At 41.2% G+C, this 9,089-nt stretch overlaps 1 long non-coding RNA gene across 1 annotated transcript; it reads right to left on the reverse strand.

The window, feature by feature from the left end:
* Positions 1–1,087: 1,087 nt before the first annotated feature.
* On the reverse strand, positions 1,088–4,413 carry LOC144819970 (uncharacterized). Its single transcript, XR_013607647.1, has 4 exons — positions 4,329–4,413; positions 4,021–4,153; positions 3,564–3,674; positions 1,088–3,148 (listed from the first exon to the last, which is right to left on the reverse strand). It is a non-coding gene; the product is annotated as an uncharacterized LOC144819970 (long non-coding RNA).
* Between the last annotated feature and the right edge of the window lie 4,676 nt (positions 4,414–9,089).

A 9,089-nucleotide genomic window follows, 5' to 3' on the forward strand; every position in this document is an offset into this window, starting at 1 on the left:
CTACGTGCATGGTCAGTTGCTATGGGTGTAGGTCCAAGTACTGCAGCCCACCAGCTGTGGTCCCAAGTGGAGGTGTTTTTCCAGAAGATCAGAACTTCCATGTTTTTGGCATTAAGTTGAAGGTAGTTGTCTCTCATCCATTTGGCTACGTTGGTCATGGCATTGCAGAAGTTGATTTTGGCACTAGAGGCGTCATTGATGAGCGAGAGGATCAGTTGAGTGTCGTCTGCATTAGAGATTATGTTGAGTCTGTGGATATGACGATGTCTGTGAGAGGGGTTGTGTAGATGTTGAACAGGGCTTGGCTGAGGGGTGATCCATGTGGTACACCTCATATGAAGTCTTTGGGAGCCGAGGTGAAGGGAGGCAGTTGGATGCTCTGTGTGCATCCTGCAAGGAAGGAGGAGATCCACTTGAGGGGGTCTTACTGTATGCCTATGTTGTAGAGTCTATTGAAGAGGGTTTTGTGGGAGACGGTGTCGAACGCCAGGGAGAGTTCAAGGACGATCAATGCAACATTTTCTCCAATCATTGTGGTTTCAGTGCTGTGGTTTGCATGGAATCCTGATTGTGACTTATCCAGTAGGTGGTTTTGTTCCCGGAATTCAGTGAACTGCTGGTTGATGGCTTCCTCGAAAAAGGACATCAATGCAAAAATCTAAAAGATACCATACAGGTGTGTTTAAATAAATTTGGTAAATTGTCAAATTAAAAACATGTGTTACACATCTTCGGGATAAGTGAAATGTAACATAATGCAGAAGTTCCACCAGACAAGGTGTAAAGTTTACTTATAAAATACCTGTAAAAACAATGTCAGTCCCAAACTTGAGTAAGTTAACATATTAACCTATGTAACATATCTCCTTATCTAGAGAATTCCTGCATTTGATCAAATTTCAATTGCCACATTATTTTTTAAGGTATAATGCATATGTGTTTATTCTTATCAAGTTTAAATAAACCCACCTGTATCAACACTATAAAAGAAAAACATCTATTTGTTGGTGCAAGTGTCCATTATCAGGATGAATCCTTGGACCAAAATTAAAATGACCATCACATACAATTTTAACCAGTGTATGCACTTAACAAAAGTAGACATTAAACACATCTGTTATATTTCCTGCCGTATTCGTAAATAAAAATATATACTTCACATTTTGGTCATAAGCATTTCTAGGAATCAAACAATTTCAAATGAAAATTAATGTCAGGACAAACTTGGTACAATACTGGTTTATTTACCAAATGAGATACTTCACTCATGATGGAACTTTAATATAATAAACATGAAGATCAAAAAAGTTCATAAGCTGCACCGTTGTGGTGTAGGACCAAACTTGCCTCCTAGGAAACTGCCAAGGGGAACCTCCCCAGGAACAGGCATCTAGTGGGCACAGAGCAGGCACCCTTAATGATCTTCCTTCAGAGGGTTGGGTTTGTGAGGGCTGGGAGAGGTGGGTTTGGATTTTGGAGGGGTGGGATGTGTTTGGGAGGGGAGGTATTGTGTTTGGAAGGGGTAAAGTTCAGAGCAGAGATAAAAGCAGAACTAGTATAAAGGATAGGAGGGGTGGGAGATTACTGGGTTTTGGAGCTAGAAGGAGCTGGAGTGGGTGATGTGTGTCTAGTGTATGTTTTGTGCAGTTGGGTGTGTTTCTTGGTAAGTGTATGTTGGTCAGATGAGTATGTGCGTTTGTGTTTGGTGGATTTTGTTTTGCACGTAGGTGTGTTTAGATAAGTTTGTGTGTTTGGATGAGTGTGCTGTGGAGGTGGTTGGTGCGGTTGTGTTCCTTGTGGATGTGGTGATTTATGTGGTGATTGTGGGTGTGCTTGTGGATGTGGTGGTGGTTGTAGGTGGTAGGTGTGGTGGTGGGTGTGGTGCTTGTGGGTGTGTTGGTGGTGCTAGTGATTGTGGTTGTGGTAGAATGTGTGGTGGGGGTGTGGTGGTTGAGGGTGTGTTGCTGGTGGTAGGTGTGGTTATGGGTGCGGTGGTGGGTGTGGGGGTTGTGGGTGTGACAGTGGTAGTGGGTGTAGTAGTTGTGGGTGTGGTGGTGGTTGTGGTGAGTGTGTGTCTGTATGTTTATTAGGGCTGCTTGTGTCAGTTGCACTGGGTTCATGCAAAAGAGTGCGTGTGCTTGGGACAGGGCTGGGACCTGGGAAATGGGATGGGGAAGGGGTCTGTGTTGGGGCAGAAGGTTGGGCTGCTTGGGAGGCTGTGGTCAGTGAGGAGGCTAGGCCTGTGAATGATCTTTGCAGGCCAGACATAGCACTATGAATTCCTTCCTGGTATACTACAATGTGTTGCATACGGCAAACAAGGCCCTTGTTGGCATTCAGTAGATGGCATTGAAGAGTGCAGTCTGGCAAACAGAGATGCTGCATAAGCGGCCAATAGCCTCCTCACTCAGCGGAATAGGGGCAGGGCGGAGGTGCCTTCAGCGAAGGAGGCCCCTAGTCTTTTTAGTGGGTTGAGTTTGGCCAACTGTTGGGGAGCAAGAGGGAGGGTGGAAATAGATCTCTGGGTGGTGGACATGGATGCAGGTGGAACAGTTGCTGCAGGGCCTGCCATCATTAGGGACTGCTCACTTCTGGAGGCCTCTGCAGGTGAAGTTGTAGAACTGGTGGCCTCCTTTGCCGTCCCCTCACCCTCTCTGCTACTGGGTCCCTCTGTGTCCATGATTTCAGCACTGGAACCACAGTGACTAGCTGCTTCCCCACCTATGTGCAGACAAAGGGGTGGGTTTGCCTTAAATAATCCGCACATCTACTCGCTTGTCATGAAGAGGAACAGTTTCTTAGTTATACATGCGATCAATACGGGGTGCTAACTACGATGTACAACATCTACCCACTGAGATATTTCTTAAGTCAGAGATTCAAAGAATTCTGATCTATCAATTTCAAATCTATATCAGAGCACACCCAATCACTATATCTATAATCCACCTATTGTAACACACATTGATAGGTCTACAGATACATGAGTTCTTTCAATGCTGTAGTTCAGGATTCCAAATTGTCAATCTAAAGAAGGGATCCAGTCACACTCTTCAATCAGATCCATGAGTTTTTTTTATTTTCCAATCATAGCATTGTTGATAAAGCAGCAGCCGACGCGCGTTTCGCCCACAGGGCTTTTTCAAGGCTGCAATGAAATGAGGTGTACACTAGTTTTAGATATTATATTCCCATTGTTCAAAGTAATGTACACATATTGATTGGCCATTTTAAGTAACAGATCTAGTTTTTAAAAGAAAGTGATAAACTCCCATGAAGAAATCAGTTTTGACCACGCTGTGATTATAAAAAATATTAAAACCATTTTTGGAGAGAGAGTATTCAGAAGGTATGCACTAAGGATTCTCCTCATCCAAAGAGTCCCATTTATGCTGGTGGTAAAGGTCAGTAAATCACTTAAGAGTTGCAATAACAGAACCACCTCATCAAATTGAGGTGGAATGCATGATTATTGTGTGACGTGAAACAACCATATCTTATGACAACCACACAACCATCACCAAGTATGTCATATGTTTGAAATTTCTCTTTCCCATTCTCACCTTCAGAATAGGAGTAGGATCCAAGAGTTCAAATAATGTCATAAGTCCAAGTGCTAATAATGATGAGAATCGAACATGTAGAAGTGATGTCGGTAAAATCACTTTGTGTTTCTGTAAAAAGAAGTGATTTGGAGACTATTACCTCCATCACTGAAATTCATAGTAGTGCATATTGTGTCTACATATGTGTAGACCATTAAAAACATTGCTAATAAAGTATATCATTCTAATCAAAGAATAGTTCCAATTATAAATGGTGCCTCTCTTAAATCTTGTGCCTCCATTGTCAACTTGTGTTTAATACTATTAATGTGCACATGGCAAAATAACATTTGATTATCTCTATTGTCTGTTGACCCAGCATTATAAATATCTTATTACACGCACTTACCGAGTAGTGCAAAAAACGAGATACATCATGCGGAGCCAATGTAAAAACAACTCATGAGAGCCTTACCCGAGGTGAGAAAACGTCCAACATTCATTAATTATTTCCCTCTGTTTATACGTCGTAAATTTTATTAGGCGTTTCTCTCATGAATTATGTCCCCGTGCCGATCCTGATATATCGTGCAGCTAGGGGATGTCGTCTGGATATGTTCCGAGGCAGGAGCGTATACAGAGCATGAAAAGAAAAAGGGGAATGTCGATCAAAATGATGATTGAGCCAACCCCAGACAAGTTGCTCTGCCCATTTACTTTGTGGAACTACACCCGCCGAACCAGTGGCACACTCTGTGTTAATAAACGCATTTCTAAGCCTACCTTCATTTAGTTCCAGATTCTCCTCGTCCGTTGTTGTACTGGCATAAGTGAGCCCCGCGTCCGTGGTACCGCCATTGTTTTAAGCTCACACGGCATTCACGATGTGCTGTGAACATCGAGGATGGACTAGCGACTAATCATTGCTTTCTTAGTGTGTTTAGAGTGGCCGCCATTTCCTAGTGGGCGATAAATAGTGGCTAAACCAGTAATACTACTCGATAGGTGTCATTGGAAGGCCTGTTTTTAAATAAATACATTTTGTAAATAAATGTTCAGCATCTTCTGACTGAATATCCGTGTTATTAATTTCCAAAAATAGAAAATCCAATTATTGGAATAAAGTATGTGCTTTGCACATATTGTTGATATATATAATATCACATCAAAAAGTGCAATCTTATCCGAATAAAAGAAAGGCACTTATGATATAAGACCAAGGTCAATGGTCAATTGAGGTAAAATATTCTGTAATCCACCAGCATACATGAAGAACTGTTTGGTTACAAAAGGAGGAGTTTAAGCATTACGAAGAAGAGAGAGATGAACACAGTGAGCATTGGTCCCCTTGAAGAAACAATACAGATACATCATTTGTGATGTACAAATTAGAAAATTATGTTGCAGCACTTTGTCTTAGTTCTAGTTGTTAATGGCAGACTTTTTCAAAAAAAGAGGAAGTCTATCTTTAAGCATTAACCATACTGTTTACACTATGCCAATCGTATGTCAGTTATTCATATTCATACAGACATTAAACGACAAGCTCTTAGTACATTATAAAAGACACAGTGTATGCTAGTAATGCATTTGCAAATGAAAATCTGGGTATTGGCCTAGATTGTTTGAGCACCCAATTTGTGAGTATGAGGCATTATTGGAGATTAACTGTCCAGTTATCTTCCTATTTAGGCACATACATCTTTTTATAGGAACTCATGTAGGTCCTTTACAATGTTGATCCCATATTCTACAGCCCGTAGTTTAATGATCCAGGTACTTTCCAGTTTCCGTGGACAAGATGTTTTGTCACCACCTCTTAAACCCATATCTAAACTATCAATGCCATGAAATGTAAGCCTATGGAGGTCATTCGGCTTATGCATTTTATTGAAATGTACCGCCAAGGGATATTGGGTGTAATTATTTTTTATGGCTCTAATATGTTCTTGAATTCTTTCTTTTAATGGTCTGATGGTACTCCCAATGTAGATTTTATTACAGATGCAGATAATGCAATACACCACATATTTTGTGTTACAATTTATGAAGTACTTGATGTGATAGATCTTCTCAGTGTTATATTTAAATGTCACTGTTCTATTCAGCCTAAAGCAGCATATATTACAGTTGCCACACTGAAAGAAACCCTTGGATACATTAGACAGCCAATTCTTACGTTGTAATGGCGGAATGAAGCTGGGGCATAGATGTTGTCTCAATGTTTTGGCTCTAGCATGGGTCATGACCGGGTTCTTTCCCACTAGAGGTTGTAGTGATGCATCTCGGGTTAGCAGATACCAGTGTTTCTTAAGTATTTTATAAACATTGGAACTGACACATGAATAGGGAGTAATGAAATTACATTTCTTAAGATCTTCACCCTTCTTTTTGGTTTTCTTTTTGTTTACAAGTAGGGTGGATCTATTCATTTTGTTCACTTTATTTCTTGCTTGTTTAATCACCTTTTGCGAGTAACCTCTTTTTTCAAAACGATGTTCCACAATGTCTAGCTCCTTTTGTAGGGTCAAGACATCGCTACAATTTCGTTTTATGCGTAGCATTTCTCCAAAGGGGATGGCGTTTATTTGTGATGCAGGGTGAGCACTTGAAGCATGTAAGGTAGAATTGCATGCTGTGTTTTTTCTATATGGCAAAGTTGTTAATTTGTCATTGTCCACAATTATTGTTAAGTCTAGGAAGTTCACCTGTCTTACACTACATTCTTTAGTAAATGATAGGTTAAATTCATTATCATTTACATGATTATAGAATTCTTCCCGTTCAGCATTGGTTCCTGCCCAAAAGAGCAGGATATCGTCAATAAATCTGCCCCAGTACAGTATGTGTTCTAATAAATGTACTGGGCAGTTACGCCATATGTGTATTTGTTCAAACATCCCCATGTAGAGGTTTGCAAATGAGGGGGAAAATTTCGCCCCCATGGCCACCCCTCTTAGTTGTCGATACCATTGGCCATTGTGCATGAAGATGTTATTGTCTAGAACTAATTTGATGAGGTCTAAGAGCATGATAGTATGTTCATAGCAATTGATAGGACGATTATCCAGGAAATGTTCTACAGCATTAATACCTAGATCACCCGGTATGCTCGTGTACAATGAGCAGACATCCATTGTAACTAATAGGTGTCCCTCTGTCCATTCTACATCAGCTATTTTACTCAGTACATCACAAGTGTCCTTGATGTAGGATGGCAAGTTAATTACGTGTGGTTGTAGGTACATGTCAATATATTCTGACACTCTCTCAGTTGGAGAGTTGATACCAGAAATTATAGGCCTTCCTGGAGGAAAGACACCCTGTTTGTGTAGTTTCGGAAGTACATAAATGCATGGATTGGTGGGTGTGGCATTGTATAGATACTTAAACTCTGTATCCGAAATCAGTCCTTTTTCCCGCCAGTGTTGTAGTCTTTTTTCAATTAATTCCACAGTAGTTTTTACTGTATTATTGGGTAATTGGATGTAAGTGTTGTGGTCAGCAAGTTGTCTATCTATTTCGTGTATGTAGTCTTCACGAGTCATGAACACAATATTGCCTCCCTTGTCAGCCTCACGTATGACAAGGGAGGTATTGTTAACTAGTTGTTTTAGTGCTTTGTTTTCCACTAATGAAAGGTTGTAATTTATTTTCATATGTTTGGCCCCAAAATTATCCTCCAGTTTGTATAAATCTTCTTCTACTAGATCCTGGAAGATATCAATTACATTTGAACCTGGAAGTTGTGGTGTAAACTTGGATTTCGTTCTTATACCACTATCTGCCCCATCAAATCTGTCTAGATTTAATTCAGTAGTTAGATTCTCTATTGATGTTAATGGTTCCTCCTCATCAAGTGACCACCTATGTGGCCAATGTCCCCTTCACTAGCACTTAATGAGTCTGTAAAGACATATACAATAGTTTTTTTAATCTATGTTTCGTTTGTAATCTTTATTTCGACCAATAAGATCATAAAAGATATACACACATCATAGTCACATGAAATTTATACACTGCATCAAAACAATGATTTTAAAAATTGGTCAGTACAATGTCAATCAAATTATCCTCAATGACAGCTAAAACAAATTATCAGCTAAAATTTGTTAAAACAGAATTAAGAATCCGGTTCCAGCATGAGGAAGCGTGAACGTGCATGCCACATTGCCGTTAAATACTTCGCCATTGCAAACACTATCTGTGGGGAAAGATCAGTCTTCAGGATTCTGTACGCAGGTAAAACATTTCTAAAACCCATGTTTTTAAGGAGGGGAATAAGCCAGTATTTCCTGATTTTCTGGTAGGGTTCGCAAAAAAATACCACATGTGAGTCATTTTCTTGAGAATGTGCGCATGCCGGGCAGCGCTCAGTGGTCGGGGGTGCAGACCAGGAACTTGTAAATGACCTTAGAGGTAGAGTGCCATGCCGCCACTGGAGAAAGAGCTTCCTGGTTAGCGCTGGAGTCATACCATCCAAAACACATTCAAAAGAATAGTAGTCTTTGTTTTTGATGAATTGGTTTGTCAGAGAGCCCACCCGCGACTCATTCAGGCAACAGTAAGCTTTAGATCGTAATAAACTTTTGATAGTTCTTTCCGTGAAATCCTGGTACTTGCATTTACCGGGTCAGTCCAAAGTTCTGATAAACCAAGGGTCTCAAATGACCTTTTTATGTAGGTTAGCCATGGAATAAAACTAGCATTTGGTACATTTAGGAACTCCTGAAGCTCAGTCCTGTATTTTATAAGATCATTACTGCTCCAGAGTCGTCGCCAGAAGGTTAGTGGCTTGAGTCCCAATTCGTCTGCGATTGGCCTGATATCCAGGTCGAGCCTCAGAGGAAGCAGCGGCGTACTTGAGGGGAGAGCTACCATCTGCCTAATACATTTATTTTCTCTGCACATCAGTTTTTGAGCAGTGGTGTGACCCCACAGTTTGCCCCCGTATGTAACTGCCCCCCGGGCCTGTGATTTGTAAATTTGAATGACTGGACCCACTGAGCGGTATGTAGAGTTCTTCACCATCCTTGAGATACCACCCACTAGCTGCACAAGTTTCATGTTGGCTTTGATCTTGTATGTTTCCCAGGTAATTTTCTCGTTTAGAGTTACCCCCAGGTACTCAAACGCGGAGACCCTCTCTAAGCGGACAGAGCCAAGCATGGGGTTGGGGTGTGTTGAGGGAGTGGGGTTTAAGATCATATATTTTGTTTTTGAGGCATTGATCTCGAGACCCCTTTCCGTGCAAAATTCCGAGAAACCATCCAATACCCTTTGGATTCCCATAAGGGATTTTGACAGCAGCAGGGTGTCATCCGCAAACATAATTGAGGGTACCCTGCTGCCGTCCAATTTAGGGGCATCAATGTCGCCAATCCTGGACAGGTGGGCGATTACCCCGTTCACAAAGAGGCAGAACAGGGTTGGTGCAAGCACACAGCCCTGTCTCACCCCTCTGTCAACGGGGAATCTGTCTGTGAGGTCCCCGTTCCTGACACGTGCAAAGTTATTCTGATGCAATTTAATTATGATGGATAG

This window comes from Lissotriton helveticus, chromosome 2_1 (genome assembly GCF_964261635.1).
Source record: "Lissotriton helveticus chromosome 2_1, aLisHel1.1, whole genome shotgun sequence".
Lineage (NCBI taxonomy): Eukaryota > Metazoa > Chordata > Amphibia > Caudata > Salamandridae > Lissotriton > Lissotriton helveticus.